The sequence below is a fragment of the Plectropomus leopardus genome, chromosome 9, assembly GCF_026936395.1.
Source record: "Plectropomus leopardus strain MGB_pleo_1.0 chromosome 9, ASM2693639v1, whole genome shotgun sequence".
Classification (NCBI taxonomy): Eukaryota; Metazoa; Chordata; class Actinopteri; order Perciformes; family Serranidae; genus Plectropomus; species Plectropomus leopardus.
This window is the reverse complement of record NC_142184.1, coordinates 30,466,923-30,484,709: the sequence shown is the minus strand read 5'-3', so window position 1 is coordinate 30,484,709 and position 17,787 is coordinate 30,466,923. Positions and strand designations below refer to the sequence as shown.

General features: G+C 36.9%; 1 protein-coding gene across 1 annotated transcript in view; it reads left to right on the top strand.

Moving 5' to 3' along the window:
• LOC121946975 (carbohydrate sulfotransferase 11-like) overlaps positions 1-17,787 on the top strand; it is a 132,074-nt gene that overhangs the window by 67,831 nt on the left and 46,456 nt on the right. The window contains exon 4 of the mRNA XM_088082490.1: positions 1,896-1,970. The gene's annotated coding sequence lies outside the window, so the exon portion shown is untranslated. The remainder of the gene's footprint in view (positions 1-1,895; positions 1,971-17,787) is intronic.

Genomic DNA, 17,787 nt, shown 5'->3' with positions numbered 1-17,787 from the left:
ATTTAAAAAATGCTGTTAATGTCCAGATGGGAAAAGGGAGTGCTGTTAGGTGGAGAAAACAAGTTGAGGTAATTTAGTGTGAGTGCTGCTGGTTTACCATGGAAGCACTTCTAGGGAATATGTACTAGGCATAGCCAACATTAGTTAGTTTTAACTTGAAAACACTTAATAACGGTCTAATATCAGATGACAATAACATTTTAGAGATTATAGACACTTCATTCTTTTAGGAACACATTGAAAAAATAAAAGTCAAAAGACATTCTCCACTTAAGCCTCAGCTGTAACACGAGTGCTGGGTAATTTAGGACTTTTGTACAGTTCAACGAGAAAGCTGGTGTTAATTCCTGTTTTTCAATTTGTCAACAAATCCCATGAAAAACTAGAAACAACAATGTGTTAGTCCCTCTCTCCAGTCCCTCTCTTTTGACTCCACTACCCAGTCTCTGGCACTCAATCCCAGTCCCATTCTTTCTTCCTGAAAACTTAAATCTTTAAAGCTGCAGCAATTGATATTTTTGGGCCAAGGAACAAGCTGAAAACACAAAAATGAGTGACAAATTGTTAGGGAGAAACAGTTAGCAAACAGTAGCCTTTTTGCAACTGACACAGAGCAACCTTAGCATTCTATAAGGACCGCGCCTCATGTCACCGGATAAATGCAAGGCTAATATAGACTCTACTTTTACCTCTAGTTTGATCTCCACCAATTTTAACTTGTGAAATGCTTTTTCGGGTTCACCAAATGGTTGCTAAGTATTTTATTTTATTTTTTTCTGTCAGAGGCTTAGCACTTAAAATGGTGTGCATGGTGGGTTACAGTTGCCTGATGCCACTTACTGAGAGCGCTGGAGTGAACCAAAACAGGCAGTTGCGGGCCATAACAGAAAACCAGTAAGCTAAAAGAAGCTAAAACACTCTGTGGAACTGAGGGGAACAGTGTAGTTGGGTAATTTTTTATATTAATGCAGCTTTTATAAAGGGTCATGGATTTTCCCACTTTTTTTAATGCACAGACATGTTTTCTATTGATCACATTATCTTACAGATGGGCTCAAAAAATATGAAAGGAATATGTTTAGTCTTGCATAGCCAGACCTATCTGGTTAAACTCATCATAATTCTGCACTAAGGGGAAATAAAATTGCTCTGGGTTGTTTGTATTTTTGTAAACCAATCACAACTGTCTCAGGTGCCCCAAAGCCCATAGTCCGGGTTAGGAGTTAGGGTTAGGGAGCTTGTTTTGGTGTGGAGAGGCAATCCAAAATGGCTAAATCATCACTAAAGAATTGCCACATAAAATATTATAAGAATTGTTAGCATGTAGATTGTTAGCTTGGTAGTTGTTGTTGTTTCATGTACAGTTTTAAAACAAAGTGTAAAGATGTTTGGCTCTGCGAGAGTAGTGTCGTATAGCAAACCGTTGGAATCCATTATTCACAGATAGCACACGAAGAGGAGATACGCTGCAGATTTTAGGCTCGTACCCACGGTCTACTGTGAGTCAGACAAGGTTATGTGGAACTACATATAAGTGGAATAAGTCTGATCTGTTAACCATAAATGTTTTACTATCAGCTTCTGAGGCTGCCACCAGGCTCAACTCTTGGTCCAGTAAGTTTTTTTCTGTAATATGTTGCTTTGATATCGCTTGTCATTTTTATGCTGATGACACTCAGCTGTATTTCTCTTTTAATCACAATAGTCTGTGAGGATAGGACAGGATTCTAAACTGCCAAACACAATCAAATAATGGAATAATGTCTAAATGTTATCTGCAACCTGACTGTGACTAAACAGGAATTCTCCTTAATTGCACAAATTTATTTGTACCACTTGGCCAAATATTAAACCCAGTGTTAAAAGAACATCCTATTTTCTGTCTTTGTTTACAGGAAGTGTAATGTCACCATGCACCCAGCGAGGTATTCTGTGAGCTACAACGTCAGCCTTAACTGGCATCATTGATGGTAAGTCAGATAAGCTGTTAGCAGTTCCTTTCTGCAATGTACCCATAAACTACAACTGTATTACTTTGATATTGAGGAAAATGTGATGATTTCCGGGCAAGTCCTGGAGTTATAAGAAGCATCTCTTACACATTAGACCTAATGATATTCGTGGAAGGTGGAAGTCTCACTGAGTCTAAAAATATGTGTATCATCTTTGTGCTTTCAGACTTAACTAAGTAATGACTGTATGAATATGATGTTTTTCTACCCATTCTGTGTCATTCTGTGGCAAGGGATTAAATAACTTTATTCATGATCTTATAAATATAGTTTAAAAATCACATTGAATATGTTAAAGGATTCAAGTACAAGTGTGGTATGACTTCTACAAGTAAATATACAAAATGTCCTTTTTTCCACCAAAATTAGTATGTTTTTTTAAAACCTGGGAAAACCTATTAGCAATAGGTGATGGACTTAACCAAAGTTGTGTACATGGCTATGCAGTAGAACAGTATGCTTTTCAGTTTTTTGTTTGTTTTTTTAAACACGTGTTTGGCATGAACACACGAGGTAAGTAAACATAGCTGAAAGCAGCATGGATTACAGTGAAAATGTTGCGTTGATTACTTCTTTTTTTATATACATGTTACAAACTTATTGAGTCTCTGTTTTAAACTTGGTGCTGAATAATTTTGACCCATGTTTGAGTGCCGCTTTGATGGAGACTGACTTTGTGAAGGGGCATTATTGCATAGTGCTGGGCAAGGGACAGAAATTAGCATGTGTTCTGTAGTGATGTGCTTCCATCAATGCCATCAATGTCAGAGTTGATAAGTACTTGTGACTACTGCAGAGTCATTTGTCATGGGATTGAGTTGTGATCTGCTTAACTGTTTTTTAATATGATTTTTTTCATGTGTCTGTATCTGCCCGGATAACCTGGCTGGTAATATGGCTATATAATCAGTCTTTACTCGCTGTTGTGACATTAGCAGAAGCCATGCTCCTGTTTGTATTGGTGTGGGCGCATAGTTAGTATTAGGACAAGTTTAACTTCTGCCAAAGGCACCTGTGAACTCCAGAGATGAAAGCTGGGCTGCTGCTGTTGTTGTTGTTGTTGTTATTATTCTTTTCTGATAGAAGGTTGTTGTGTCGTCTTTCTATCCTTCTGTCATCACACTTATTCTATAATCTCCTTATGGAAATTCATAATCATCAACCACCGCAACAGCACAACACCGGCGGCAGCTGCTGCAGTGTAGGTGCGTCGCACGATGAAACGAAGATGTAAATAAATAATTTTAACAAGTGTCACCTTGCCGGGGAAAAGCTGGAAGAGCTCTTGGGGATTGTGACACATCCCACGTGGCTTTACTGTTTCCACTTGTCAGCTAAAAATATAAATAAATAAAAAATCTAATCCAGCCGCTTTTCACCTAAGAGCTTAGGTACGCAGTGCCGCTGTTTCAGGATAATTTTGTCTGGAGTGGACTTAGCATACATCAGCCTCATTTTACGCTTCTTATCTTTCCTCCCTCTTGCTTGTCACCCTTTTCTTTGATTCACTTGACTTTGTTTTCACACCTTGTTGACAGATTCCGTTCTTTTGTTTGTTGTTTAAACCAAGTGAGGATTTAGCCCTGCACTGACACAGCTTTTGGCCTCTGAGCTGAACTGTTTGACTCCAGGCAAACAGCTTCTTTTTTTTTTTTTTTCTCCCTCCCCGCGCCCAGTGTAATCCTCACAGATAAAGCAACCTCTTCGAACACAGTGGAGTGTAGCAGTTGCTTAGGCAACGGACTATCCCATCTAATCCAATGTGTTCCCATCTCCCCAAAGTCTGAATACCTGTCGAATTGAAAGGCTTCCTAAGCTTACTACTTGTTAGCTTTGACTCTTGTGAATAACAATTTCAACTAAGATTTCAATAACACCATGTCAGCTTATTCATTGACATAAAAGCTGGAGCTGCCTCTAAATGGTCTAAGTGCAGGACTGTGGAGAGAAGAAGCACTTAGTTTAAATGTTAAGGCAACAGATTCAAGAAGCAACTATTTAATGGCGTCAGTAACAACATTCACTTGTAACAACTGGCCTCATGCCAGAAAGATTTATGACCAATTTTTTTTTTTGTTTCTGTTTGCATGCACAGTTTTTTCTTGAGGTGTTGGTACCCATTGATTTCTGGGATATTATTTTTGCTCTCCTCTTAGGTAAGAGAATTTTTTCAAGTAGTCAATAGCACTCTTACCAAGATAAGAGAAAAACCATCTACAAATCTACTTTATACTGCAAACCAAACCTACCTGTGGGTGCAACTAAAGGAACCTGAACCTGAACCAAACAAGTTTTAAGTTTTAGAAAAATTTAAAAATCGATGAATTTCTTATAATCAAACTCAGATTTTGTTGTAGAGTAAATATGGTGATTGGATTATCACACAAGGTTGTACTTGGTCCATTGATCCCAATAACAGTAATTGAAGTTATTTTGAGTCCCTCTACTGTGGTCCACTGTCCGACTGTAAAAAGAGAGGTTTTAACACAAAAAAGTAGTGTCTGGGCTGCGTTAAAAATTTAGGTTGACTGAAAATGAGAGGATAAATTGAATCGCTATAAAATTACCTCAGCTTGTTTTCTCATATTCAGCCAACTTAAAAAGTTAAGGCAGCATAGTCACTAACTTTTTTTATGTAAAAACAAATGTATTCTTTTTTTTCTGTACCTAAATACAAAATTGACATACTTTTACTTTATTTGAGTAAAATTCATACATATATTGAGTAAAATACATATATTGTGCTACTCTCTCCACTACTATTATTTTAAAACTTTCGATACTACTTACTTTATAAATTAGGAGTTTTGCAAACAAACAATATGAAAAGATAAAAGTTCTGCTGAAATAAATAGTCGATTGATTTAAAAATTAATTGGCAACTTTTTTTGATAATCATTTCAGTCATTGTTGAAGAATAAATAAATTAATAAATTTGTCATGATTCCAGCTTCACAAATATGAGGACTTGTTGCTTTTCTTTTTAATTATTTGATTTTTTTAAATTTATTGAATTGATTTAAACTTTTGTGCATGATGTATTTTACTTTTAAAACTTAAATACATTTCCCTGAATGAACTTACATATATTTTTTTTTACTTTTACTTTTGTCATTTTCAGTGCAGAGACTTTACTAGTAACAGAGTATTTTTACAGTGTGTTTTTAGTAGTCTACTTTTACTTAAGTAAAGGATCTGAGTAAGGGATGCACAATATTGGATTTTTTGCTAATATCTGATATGCTGTTTCTGACAACTTAATTGACCGATAACCAATACCAAAATCACTTTATCCCCATTTTTCCCACCTGAATTTAGTGGTCATCAGGTCTCCTCTGTGGTGGAATTAACATCATATTATGCATATTCTTATAATGATGGCCCACCAGCAGATGGAGACATAAAATATGATGCTTTTCAGTGTATGTAATATTCATTCATTTTGCAAAAGGAGAAAAATGCTCTAACTCAGGGTTGAGTTTTGTTCACTTTGTCAATTAAAAAAAATAAAATAATTGGTTTGTGACACCAGCAGAATGTTGGCCGATTCCAATATTTCATTTAGAGCCAATACACGGATATTATCGTGCTTCCCTAATGGGAATACTTCCTCCACCACTGCTGCTGACACAACATTGTCAGCATGACAAATCTTTTGCTATTGCTTGGCTTTTGCTTTTCCTGTAACACCACTATTGACTACAGAAAATCATATTTAGTATGTTAAAGTTTATTCAACAGTATGTAGATTTCGCTGCAGGTGACGTTCTTCTTTTTACAGCTTTTTTTAGTGGCACTTCTCCTATTCTTTGGCATGTGCCACAGTCTATGCACACAGCACAACACCTGTCCTTATGTAGTGTTTAGGGGAGTCACCTATGCTAATAGGTGGCTTATCATCAAGTGGGATTCAGCATTGAGCACGCCTGGGTAGGAGCAGATTTGGATGGTTAAAAATGTTTGGTGCATCTGAAGTTATCCTTTTTTATTCATTTTTTTCCTCTTAACAGAAAATTAAGAGACAGTGTAAGAGAAATCTAAGAGAATGTTGCTGCATTAGGCCCACTGTGTCCAGTAGCTGACTGTAATGAAAATGCATCTGACCCGAGATTACCCTGTGGAACACTACATTGTTTGTCTTTGCGCCCCCTCCCCCCAAAAAACATCCTTCAATTCAGCTCTTAGTTCCCACCTCAGAAAGAAATGATGGGGGAGAGATGATCTGGCCAAGCGTTTTATAATCTTCCCCGGGGTGCCGGGAGCAGCAAAGTGTTGGGGACATAGTATTGATTTATATAAAACTCAATGTTCCCTCCGCTGCCCAGATCTGAGTGTGTCTGGTCCGTGAGAGCGATAAGGGATTGGACTAATGTAAGTGCAGAGCAAAAGGGCCTTGATGCCAAATGGATAAGCTCAGAGTTTTAACAACCTGAAAGTTTGCACTCTCTCAGCTGTAGTTTATTTTTTTTCTCCTTCATTGTGTCATTGTTACAGCGCTGGGTCTTGATGAATTGGAGCATTAAGGATTATGCTCTCTGAGAGATGCCCCTGGTGATTTGGGGTAAAAACTGGAATATGTCAAGTCACCATCTGAGTGGAACTAGCAGCGACTGCATAGATTTTGGCCAGATTTATAAACCTAATTAGGCCAGCCCACACAGGCAACTCTGCAGACTTTGCCTTGTCATATATATATTTTTTTTAATCCAATGTTACCTAGGGGCAGCTGAATCTTAAAATGCTGCTGTCGTAGCATATACAGCACTTGATTGGGTACAAAATCCATATAAATACAGTATACTGCCTGCAAAGTTCACTGCAAGCTTTTTTTCATAAAAATAAATAAATAAATAAAAATGCAGCTCGTACAAGTAATTTCCAGCTCAGGCAAACAGCTCAAGTCATTTAAAAAACATTTGAATGTCAAATTTCATTCATCTAATTGTCTTTGGAGACATTGGGTTATTCTTTTCCAATTATCCAGAGTGGCCAGCAAGTTTCTTTTCTTCACTTACTTCATTATATTTTCTTACCATGTAAAATAAACACCCTCAAGGATCAGTTGTGTTGTTCAGGTGTTAATTAAGATATCTTGTTTAGTGAAATCCAGGAAACTTGTGAAACCTGCTGCTGGATAATTTAACAGAAAGTGCACATGGGAAGAGATGGTGGTTGAGGAAGGATTTAGATCTTTTGTCTAAATAAAAGTAGCAATACCACAAAGTAAAATACTCCATTCCAAGTAAAAGTCCTGCATTCATTCTTTGCTTAATTAAAATGCTAAAATTGTAATTAATAAAAAGTAATTAAAGTATGTAAAATAAAAGTACTCAGAAGTATGCAGAGAGAAGGCTGACACGGGTATATTGTTGAATAGTATATAACTGGATTATTAGTGATAATATATTCACATAAAAGCAGCAGCAGAGTTATAGGGGAAAGCGGGGTGATTTGAGCCAGTTGGGACCATGAGGCACCCCTTGTTTCCTGGCAACCACAGACAAAATTGGTCATGTGACCACATACAAAATAGTCATACATTTTACTCACCCTGCTATCAAAAAGACCCATGGAATAGGTTGTAAGCATATTTTAGTTGTTTTTTGTTTTTTTTTACATTCAAAGTGGTTCAGATTCAGATCAGATCAATTGAAGTGGTAACCACATAAACTATATACAACAGGCCAAAACATCTCAGATAAAACCAAATCTTATATATTGGTATCTGGTAACTATTTTCATTGCCAATTAATCTTTTGATTTTGCCCAGCTACTTGATTCATTGTATGACATGTTAAAAAAAAGTGACCCTCGCTTTTAAGATCTTTTCAGAGTCCAAGTTTACTTTTCTAAATGTCAAATCTAGAAATTATTTTTAGATCAGATCAACACACTGAGATTTTTTGATAAATAACCATATGCAATGTGTATATAATAACTTACAGGGTAAAGGCAAATAATAAAATGGCTAGAACATCACTTTACTGTTATGTCATCTTTAAAAACAAGAAAAAGGCAACACTTTGATTTTACTATCCAAAATCTTAAACATTATCTAGTCTCATATTACAAAATAGATATAATATCAATATATTGCCAAGCCTGGGTTTATAATTTGTTGTTCCCTGGTTTATGTTTACAGGCAGCCTTTTCCCAATAATGAAAGCACTGCACTTTGTGCAAAGTGTCAGTTGCAGGGTGGATGGTGGGTGTACAAAGTGCAGAGATTTCATAGCAGAAACTGAGGTTACTGTAGCACGCTGAAACCCACTTTTGAAGCACTTTGGTAAAGTTTACGGATCGGTTAATTAATTATAATTCAGTTAATAGTAACCATGTCATGTCTCATGCTTCAGATTACTGCAGAGTTTTTTAATGTATGAAACCAAAATGACAGTCTTTCCCTAACTTTAACCAAGTGCTCTGAGTGCCAACACATTGCCCTATACTGTAGGAAAACAAATATGCTATCATTGAATGTTCAGCAAATACATTCCTCACCAACATTTTTGCAACTTCCCAGATCAGCATTCAAAAATAATGTTACCTCATTATGTTAAGCTACCTTATGTTTCTACCAAAATGTATTTGCTGTTGCAAGTTAATACTATATAAACTGTTAAGGTGATATGGTTGCAAATGTGTTTCAAAACTTTTGGAAATTCAATTTAGAATGAATTTTTAAAGCTGCTTTATTGCTAGTAACATTTCTGGTGATTGGCTAACCGGTTGCTCAACTGACCGATGACAGCTGTAATCATAAAAAGCATGTCAAATCAACTCATAAGTACTGGAAGGTAAGATGTGTGAGATAACGCCATGTAATCATGATGTGACTTTAAAGCTGTAGCTGGTAACATTTATAAAAATAACGTATTTATAACAAATTGGCTGAAACTGCACCCAAACAGTCGTACATGAGACAGGTTATACTTAAAGAAATAATGTTCCTCCTCCCCTTTGTAGTGCTTTAAATGGCATTTGCTAGAATCCACAGTAGCTGAAGGAAAATAACCAAAGTCAAGGAGTCTCAAAGTCTTAATGTCGATCACTGCCGGCGACCTGCGCTCAAACTGTCAAACTAGGCAGCACTGATCAAATATGAACCAAGATTCTGTTACTGCATTGCCGTGGCGGCACTTGCCATAGGCAATATGGGCGGCTGCCTAGGGTGCCACCCCGATGGGGGCACTAATATAGCGGCCAGCAAAAAAAAAAAAAAAAAATTGAGTCAATCATCACAGTGTAATCTCTGATGGGTAATGCCAAAGTTGTGGAGTCAAGTGGATGACAAAGGACCTTTTTTCTGTCCGTTTAAAGTTTGCCCAAATATACCAAAAGCTGTTGGTATTTATAGAAGAGTAGATCTGCATCGTCATTGTAAACCTGGCCATCTACCTAGTAGTACACCCCCCTCATCAACTACCACTACACTTTTTAGAAGAGTGTTTGTGGAGTGAATGGAAATGAAAAAAAATCCAAACAAAAAAAAATCTCCTCTAAAATCAGCAGGAGGAGAGCTAGTTAATGTGAGCTCTAAACAGACGGTAGCTGTAACTAACAGGTCTGTAAGATGTGTTCAAGCTCTAGTCAGTTAAAATGAGTATTGGGTGAACGTTAATTAGAACGTTCTCATGATGTGTTCAATGTAATCTTGTGAAATGCATGCATGTTTTGGTGAGAAACTTCAACAAATACAGTTGGGACAAACGTGACAAATGTGTTGATGTTTTCACAGCAATATAAAATAGACTAGATTTTGGAGGGTAAACTATGATATATATAGTAAAAACATTTTTAGAGGAGTAATTAAAAGAAAAAACAAAACTGTTATTAATGTGATCATATTACCAGGTGACCAATAGCCAATCATGACCTGAGCTGAAGAGCAGAAGTTCCTGTAGTTTTAATGCAGGTGTTGCACCACAGACTATAATGCATGTACAGAAATGATAAAAAAAAAAAAGAAAAATGAAAAAAAAAGGCTCCTAGGTTGTTTTAAGGAAACAAAAAAAGTATTTTCTAGAAGTCTTCTTATACACAGTCAGCTCTTAAATAAATAGACATTTATATCTGTGTTAATTTGTGTCCCTTAAATTCATGCATTCAGTAGGTTCAGTAGGTCTATTTTTTCAGGCACCTTGAAATAACTCCAGAAAATGTGAAAATAAGGTTTATTTTCTGTGATATTATCTACTCTGATTTTGGACCATGTGAGGCTTCATACTATGGCCCAATTGTTTTTCCCAGTTACCTGTTAAAGAAAATTACAGGCAAAAAAAAAGATTCTTGCCTCAGAATCAGAGTTTTATCCTTCAAATAAGACCATGCATGCACATGTTCTAAAAAGTGGAACAAGAACAGCAGTCGGTCTACTTTATGTAAGCCTTGGATTGTTTTTTTTATGTGAACTTTACAGTAGGCATAAAGAGCTAAAAAAAAAAAATCCCCAAATAAATAAATAAAAACAAAAACCAAATGTGCTAGAATCTCCACTGCAGCACTGCCAATTTCTTTTCGCCTCAAATGTTTTCGGAAACGTATTTTAGTGCACTGTTTAGCTGTAAAATGAGAAAGTTTGTGAGCCAGCCGCCATGTGCTACTGTCTAGATATAGTGACAATTTAAGCATTCTTCTTTTATAAAACTTACCAACTACAGCTTCAAGAAAAACAAACTCAGACTTAATGGTCAGTGTGAAATATTATGTAACATTTGAATATTGGTAAGTAAATGAAAAACCTGTGGCTCTCTAGAGCCATGGGAAAAAAAACAGCAAGAAATCCACAAATGTGCAGCATGCATTTGAAAAGCATCAATGATTTCTTGAAGAGAATCTTGCGAAATGTGAGAGCATTTGTACCATTTTTCAACAGTGCTTGTGTGCATAAAGGTTTATTATGATAGAGCACAACCTTTTTATATATTGCTTTATGGAATAGATACCAAACATTGTGCGCACTGTGTGGCACGTTTTGTATTTGCCTTTCAAACATGAGAACTCACAGCTAGACTGCTCCATCGTAGCTCTCATCCAGTGTTCCCATTACAAAGGGGAGCGCACATGCTTTGATGGAGGAGGTACTCTTCTGCTCCCTCTCTAAAAACCCTAATGTTACCTGCTTCCAAGCCTATTTCTGGGACATCAAAGGATCAACTAGCCTAAGTGCTCATGCCACAGTGTGCGGGTCCATATTGAAGCCTGTATTTGTAAACTCCCATCATTATCATACTGATGTTAGAGTTATTTTTTCATATGTGCTGCAAAAAGGTCCACCTGTGTGCGAGAGGCTTCGGCTGCAAGTGTGGCTCTAAAGTAAAGCAATGGCACCATCACATGGACAGCAGAGGTACAGGCCGAGCTGCTGGTGGCTGATTATCTGTTTGAATAAAAGATGAAACCGCAGGAGATGGAGGTAAATAAGACTGGTGGAATTCATGCGTGGCTCTAGACAAACATTTATTTTTGCAATCAGATAAGAGTAAATGATAGTTCACGAAACATCTTGCTCTGATTATGAAATCGTCCCTGCTGTTTAAATGTCTGTGGTAGACGCATTTTCACCTGTTCCACTTTTGCAATAAAATGTTGTTGACCTCTGACCTTCCATATCATAAGGCAAAATTCCCACAGGAATCCATAAAGTGTCATATTTTTGTTGACTAAAGGGTGCTAACCTGAGTCATGTCAACTTGTGATTTTCTGCCATGGGTTGAAAAACATCCTCCAAAAGCATCTGCTGCTGGAGGAAGGCCAGAGTGATGTATCTGTTGCTAAGCAACCACTTTGACTCTTATTTTGTTTTGCAGGACCACTAACTAGATTTTCAGTCAAGGTTGCATCAGTTTGGTTTGATTTCTTTGCAGTGCTGGGGACATGTAGAAATCAAAGATGAGGCTGTTTGTTTTTGATGTGTCTATGTTAGCTGTCGTCAACAAATATACTAGAAAACACATTTAAAGTAAATGAAACTCGTTGTTTTCGAGTCATGTTTGATAGTTAAAACATGTTTCCATCATACATCAAGACAAAAATCCTACAACAGATGTTTTCAAGGTTTAGCTTTCACCTCCTGAGGGGAGAGTTGAAGGGGACCAAGGAGGGAGACATGTGAGACGACGCAGTGCTGTTTGGGGTGAAAGGAACAGGTGCATGCATGCGTCCTTAAAAGAGGAAATTTGTTATTTTAGTTTGGCCCACTTATGAGCACAGTTAGCATTTTGCGCTGCAGCAGTGGCTGTGATACACAGATTCAGATTCAGATTTACCTAATTTCTTAATTTTCAATATGCACGTCCATACAAAAAGGAAAATGAAATAACATTTCCCCTTACACAGTGCACGGCAGTGCAAGTCAATAATAACTAGCAGAGTAAAATAAGTAGATAAAAGTCATAAATAGGTAGATAAGCCATAAGTTAGAAGCATCCATACTTAAAAAAAATAATCATAGAGACAATTAAAGTACTTAATCCTACAAAATTTGCACTCTTAGTCATAAATAAAAATACAAAGTCATGATACACATTTTTTTATATAACAAGTATGACATACACTTTCTGAGAATATCATTATATCAGGTGTCCATCCAGCCTAATTTCACTAACAGGGCGTCAAAATATGCCGCTTATATTGCTCCCGGAGTCACTAACTTAATGTTGTCCAATTCCGGTGCTAAAATTATACTTTTAAAACACCACTGATTCCTAAATGCTACCTGAATCAATACTTAAAACAAAAAAGCACAAACCAATGATCAACAGTTTTAAAGAAGGTATTTTTTATCTCAAAGGGAAATTTGGTTTTGAGATTGAACAATAAGTTAACTCTTCACAGTTGAAAGTATACTTAAATATATAAATATGAATAAATATAAAACACAATTTAAAAATTCACATTACAAAGAATAAATAAGACCGAACCCAACTTCAATTTGACATCAAATGACAGCCACAGTAATAATAAGCAAAAAAAAAAAAAAATTGGGATCATTAATCGTCTCAGTAATTCAAGAGAGACTCAGCAGTCAGACATTTCTCTGTTATCTGTTGAGGAGCAGCTGACATTTTCACCATTATGAGAATTGTTGGTCCACCTTAAAAGTCCACCTTAACCCTTTGAAACCTGGATCTTTATCATTTTTCTTGTGCTGCATTCAGACATCTTTCACATGTATTTGTAACCTTGGAACCCTGAGAAAATTGTCTTGTCTTTCAAAAACATAGTTAAAAAAGGCAGGCAATGAGCAAATTGGCAAGAAATGTAACACCAATTGTAATAAATTAGTGGATTTAAAAATCATTTAAAAAATATCTATAGAACTATGAATGCCATAATTATACCTTTAAAATTATTTTAAGAAATTCTTCTGATTTTAATGCGTTTTGAGGTTTTTTTTAATGTATAATTTTCTTTATTTCTTCCTTTTTTAAACTGTCTGGAGGCACTGAAAGACTGAAATCCGCTTTGTGATTCAGTCCAATAGATAAAGCAGCTGCAAGCATTTGCCCTCAGTTACTGAAGAGCTTCAACAAATTACAAAATTGACATTGAACCCATTTTACAGTATTATAATGATGAAACTATAACGAGTGTTTTTATAAACTTCTTAGTCCTCACATTTGAAAATAAAGGGCCAAAAGGAATAAAGCACTGGCACTGAAACTTTTCAAACTCGTTCATGTGAAATATGTGAGAAATGTATCAATTTCGGCACTGCAAGGTCGCTCCAAAACTATTATACCATTTTACCATCTGTGGAATAATTGTAGCTCTTGATTTAATGTCTAGTTCTCACATACACACCAGATGCAGTGTTACTGTAGGTTCCAAACAGCAACCCACCTATGTTGCACAAGTGCCCTTGAGCATGGCACTGAACCACAAACTGCTCCAGGAGCCTGTGTGAAAGCGTGTGTGTATGCCAAGGGCAGCGTAGGTGTATACATGAAAAAATAGCAAAATGCAGATATCACAGAGAACAAGTGAATATTGCATGTACTGTCCAGTATCACCACCACCACACACTCATCTGTGATGCTACACAACACCAGTGCAGTGATTTTCTTTCACGTTATTTAACTTTCTGATTCTAGAAAAATACACATTATCTACAAAAATCTGCTGTTACTTCTGCTGCTCTTGCTGTTGATTTAAGACATAATTTCAATGTGTGGACCGAGAATGAGATGACAACTAGTCATGCTGGGCCAGGTTTGTACCTACTATGCACAGACTATAGCAGTTCCACATAAAAGTACACAAATTTACCCATATTATAGAGACTGAGTTTGTCTCAGTTAGACTTGATTCACTGTTCTGTTTTCATAGATGGTTACCAGAGTCACAGTCTGTGGATTACCTCTGCAGCTGCGGAACAATCTGGTCAATCTTTGAGCTTCTTTAGACATGGCACATTGTTTTCCACATCATTGTGTTTGATGCAAATAGAACAGAGTAGAGAATACCATATCTTACATCTGAATACCATCCTGCTGTGGCCACCCAGAGAGTATAATCAGAGAACGTGGAGAATATCAAGTCAATGATGCAGATGTGCCGCTTAATGTCTTATTAGGCCAGGAATTCTTACAGTTCTTAAAATGGCTTTTCCCTTTCTCCCGTTGCTTCCTCTCAGTTATCGTCTATACACTTTTTGATTCTGAAAAGTTTCCTTGAAATTTTAAACTACAATCAAAAATAAATAATTAATAATGGAGTGTACAAGAACCCCAGACAAAGGCACAGAGCCAGTTTTTGGGTTATCTTTGCCTTCATCCTAAAGAGGAACGGTACCTAAATAAGAATTCTACTATTTTATTTCCCTATGTCATATACGCAAGTTGTCTATGCTGTCGTGAGCAATTTATACACTGTGCCGGTGTGTGGTATGTCTGTGCCGCTCTGCAATAACACCCTCAAAACGCTAGTTGGCACAGGGTTTTCTATGGCATGAGTTGAGTTTCTGTGAGATGCGATGACGTTCGATTGATTTGTTTTCTACACATTATCATGTCCGTCTTTTCCGTAATCCCAACCATTCACGTTGACTTCCCGGTGTTGGTTGCCATGTACTGTCGTTTCGTGTGCTTCACAGTAGTGCCATCCTGGAACGTAAATAGCAGATGCAGATGCAGAACTAAAGCGTAATATGTGGATGCAGAAGTCCACTGCAAAGCAGCAACGTGTGATGATTTGGGATGAGAACATGCTGAGAACTCACAAGTGTGTCACAGATGAAAAAATTGTCCTAAACTAAACATATTTCCCATTGCATTTTCCATTGCTTAAATTATCCTAGCAGATTGTGGACTTTTCCTGTACTCATATGAAGTCAGAATAAATCCCACACAACTGTGTTAAGAGTTAACTAAAAATGCTCATTTTAGGGCTTTATTGTCTTTACAATGTATAGTGTTTATCAGTGTAATAGAAGTAAGTTACAGCTTTGTTTCCTCTGAGGAACGTGTTTTTCAGTTTCCAAAATTAAACAGGAGTTCTGTGTTGTCTCAACTTGTCATGAAAATCAGAAAGAAAGTTTAGATTCACAAAAAAAAAAAATGCTGTACATAACTGCCACAGCATGAAAGCACTTCACAAATGGTTTTAATCAAACTCAACAAAAGCCAGTGCTTTTCTTTTTCCCCAAAACAATTTAGAGTCATCTCATAACTGGAGAGCTGTGACATGCTATTATGCCAAATATTAAAATTTCATTTTCAGCATTTTGTTGTTTGTGGCAGGCAGGTAGCAGAGAATTATTCTCCTTGTATCTGTTGTTGTGACTGCAGCGAAGAAGTGACAGATTGTTTTTGGCAAGTTGCTAATAGAGTGCAGAGTTTCAGCAATGACAAGTGTCTCCATTTTACATTACAGACGGGACAGACGCGGCTTGTCAGAGAGGGAGTCTGGGAAATTTGCACCTGCTATACGAAACTGTTCACATTAAAAAAACTATGGAAATAAAATACTGAATACAGTGGACTGCTTTTGAAGGTGGGAAGAGAGTAAGTGGGAAGAGTCTGTAGAGAAATCTTGCTGTCTGGGTTTTCCTGTCTGCGATCTGAGCATTTTATGTTCGAATAAGCTTCAAATATTTGACATTTACTTTTCTCTGAATGGATGACATGTTGACCCCAACCTGTGGAATCATCTTACCTCTGCTGCCCAGGGAATTGAAATCTTTTTCTTTGTGCTCCCCAACTTGGAGCTCCTTCAGTCTTTCGTACTGTTTCAGAAAAAAGAAGACACATAAGGGTGGACGTCTCTGTCAGTGTGGAATTGTTATAGCTGTGCTGCTCTGTTTGGATGGTGAACAAAGATTGTTTTTTTTAAAACAGGCATCAAAGATTGCACTTTTTTGACACCTTACGTTGAGTGTGTGTGGAAAAGTGTAGCTGGGTAAAGTCCAGCATGCACTAAGTGCGGAGTGTGGACTGGTAGCTGGAGAGGTGCCAGTTCACCCACTGGGCACTGCCTTTAGCAAAGCACCGAACCCTAACTGCTTAGGGCGCTCTACTGCAGCATCCCTGTAATTCTGACATCTCTGTTATTATTTATGAAATAGATAAATAATAAATGGTATGAAATGACATGTCTTCAAGTGCGTGCGTCTGCGTAAATAAATGAATAAAATAACACAATGAAAATAAGGAATATGACAAATAAAGCACCCATTATGATATATTTCATAATAGAATGAAAAAGTAGACATCAAAGTAGCATTACTTTTCTAAATAATCAACAGAAAAAGTAGCAAGTTACATTGTTTTTTTTTCTTTTTTTATTTGCAGTTCTTTTATTATCAGCTTTAGTTCTACCAAAGGTGCCTTCGGGAAACTCCAAACACTGCAACTGCACGTCACATTCTGTGTAGAAATAGAAAACTAGACATACGGCTTATCAAGAAGCCAGCCTGGTTGAACATCAGTGATTGTAAGCAGCAGAACTCCAGCAGTTTATCTTCGCAGTAAAGCTGCAGGGTTCACAAATATTCAGACTGTAAACAAAATCAGGTGATTGTTGAATATAGGCTTTCCAATGGTTACTGTCAGCAAGACAGCTAAGAAGACACAACATATAAATATAACTATAGAGGTAGCAGCATATCCATAAATCCTCTTGTACTTATTATTTGATGCAAACAAGCCCAAAATCCATTTTCCCTCATACACACTGTACATTATTGTAAAATGGTAAATAAAGCTTGGTCTCATTCCCAGAGCATCAAAATACACAGCTTGCTCACTGTCTCCAGCACCATTGTAGTAATGCCAGGGACATCCATTGGCGTCTGTAGTAGATGCAGAAGCTTTTAACAACACCACTATAAACCTATAATCCTATCTGGCTATTATTACTTATTACACATACACATTTGTCCCGTCAGTCATTAGTCGCGTGAATTGTTGTTCACTCGTCATATTAGTCATTAGTCACTTCAACTCCCTCCCTCTGAGCAGACAGGAGAAGCTGCATTACCAGCGTAGTTACATAGTTACAGATGCCTATGTTGTTACCGCACCGATCCATGTCGATAGGTTGGTGAAGTCTGGACGCACAAATTCTGATGACTTGCAAATAACAGTGTCTTAATGATCTGATTTGAGAAAGAATCTGATGTGTCTGCAGCCTTAGTTACAATTTGCAGTTTTATTTTACAAAAGTTGTTTTCCTTTCTGACTTCAGTACTTTTGCCAACTTGAAGAATAGTTCATTGCAGGAGTGGTATCGATGCTTAATAGTTAATAGTGAATGAGGACCTTTTACTTATTGA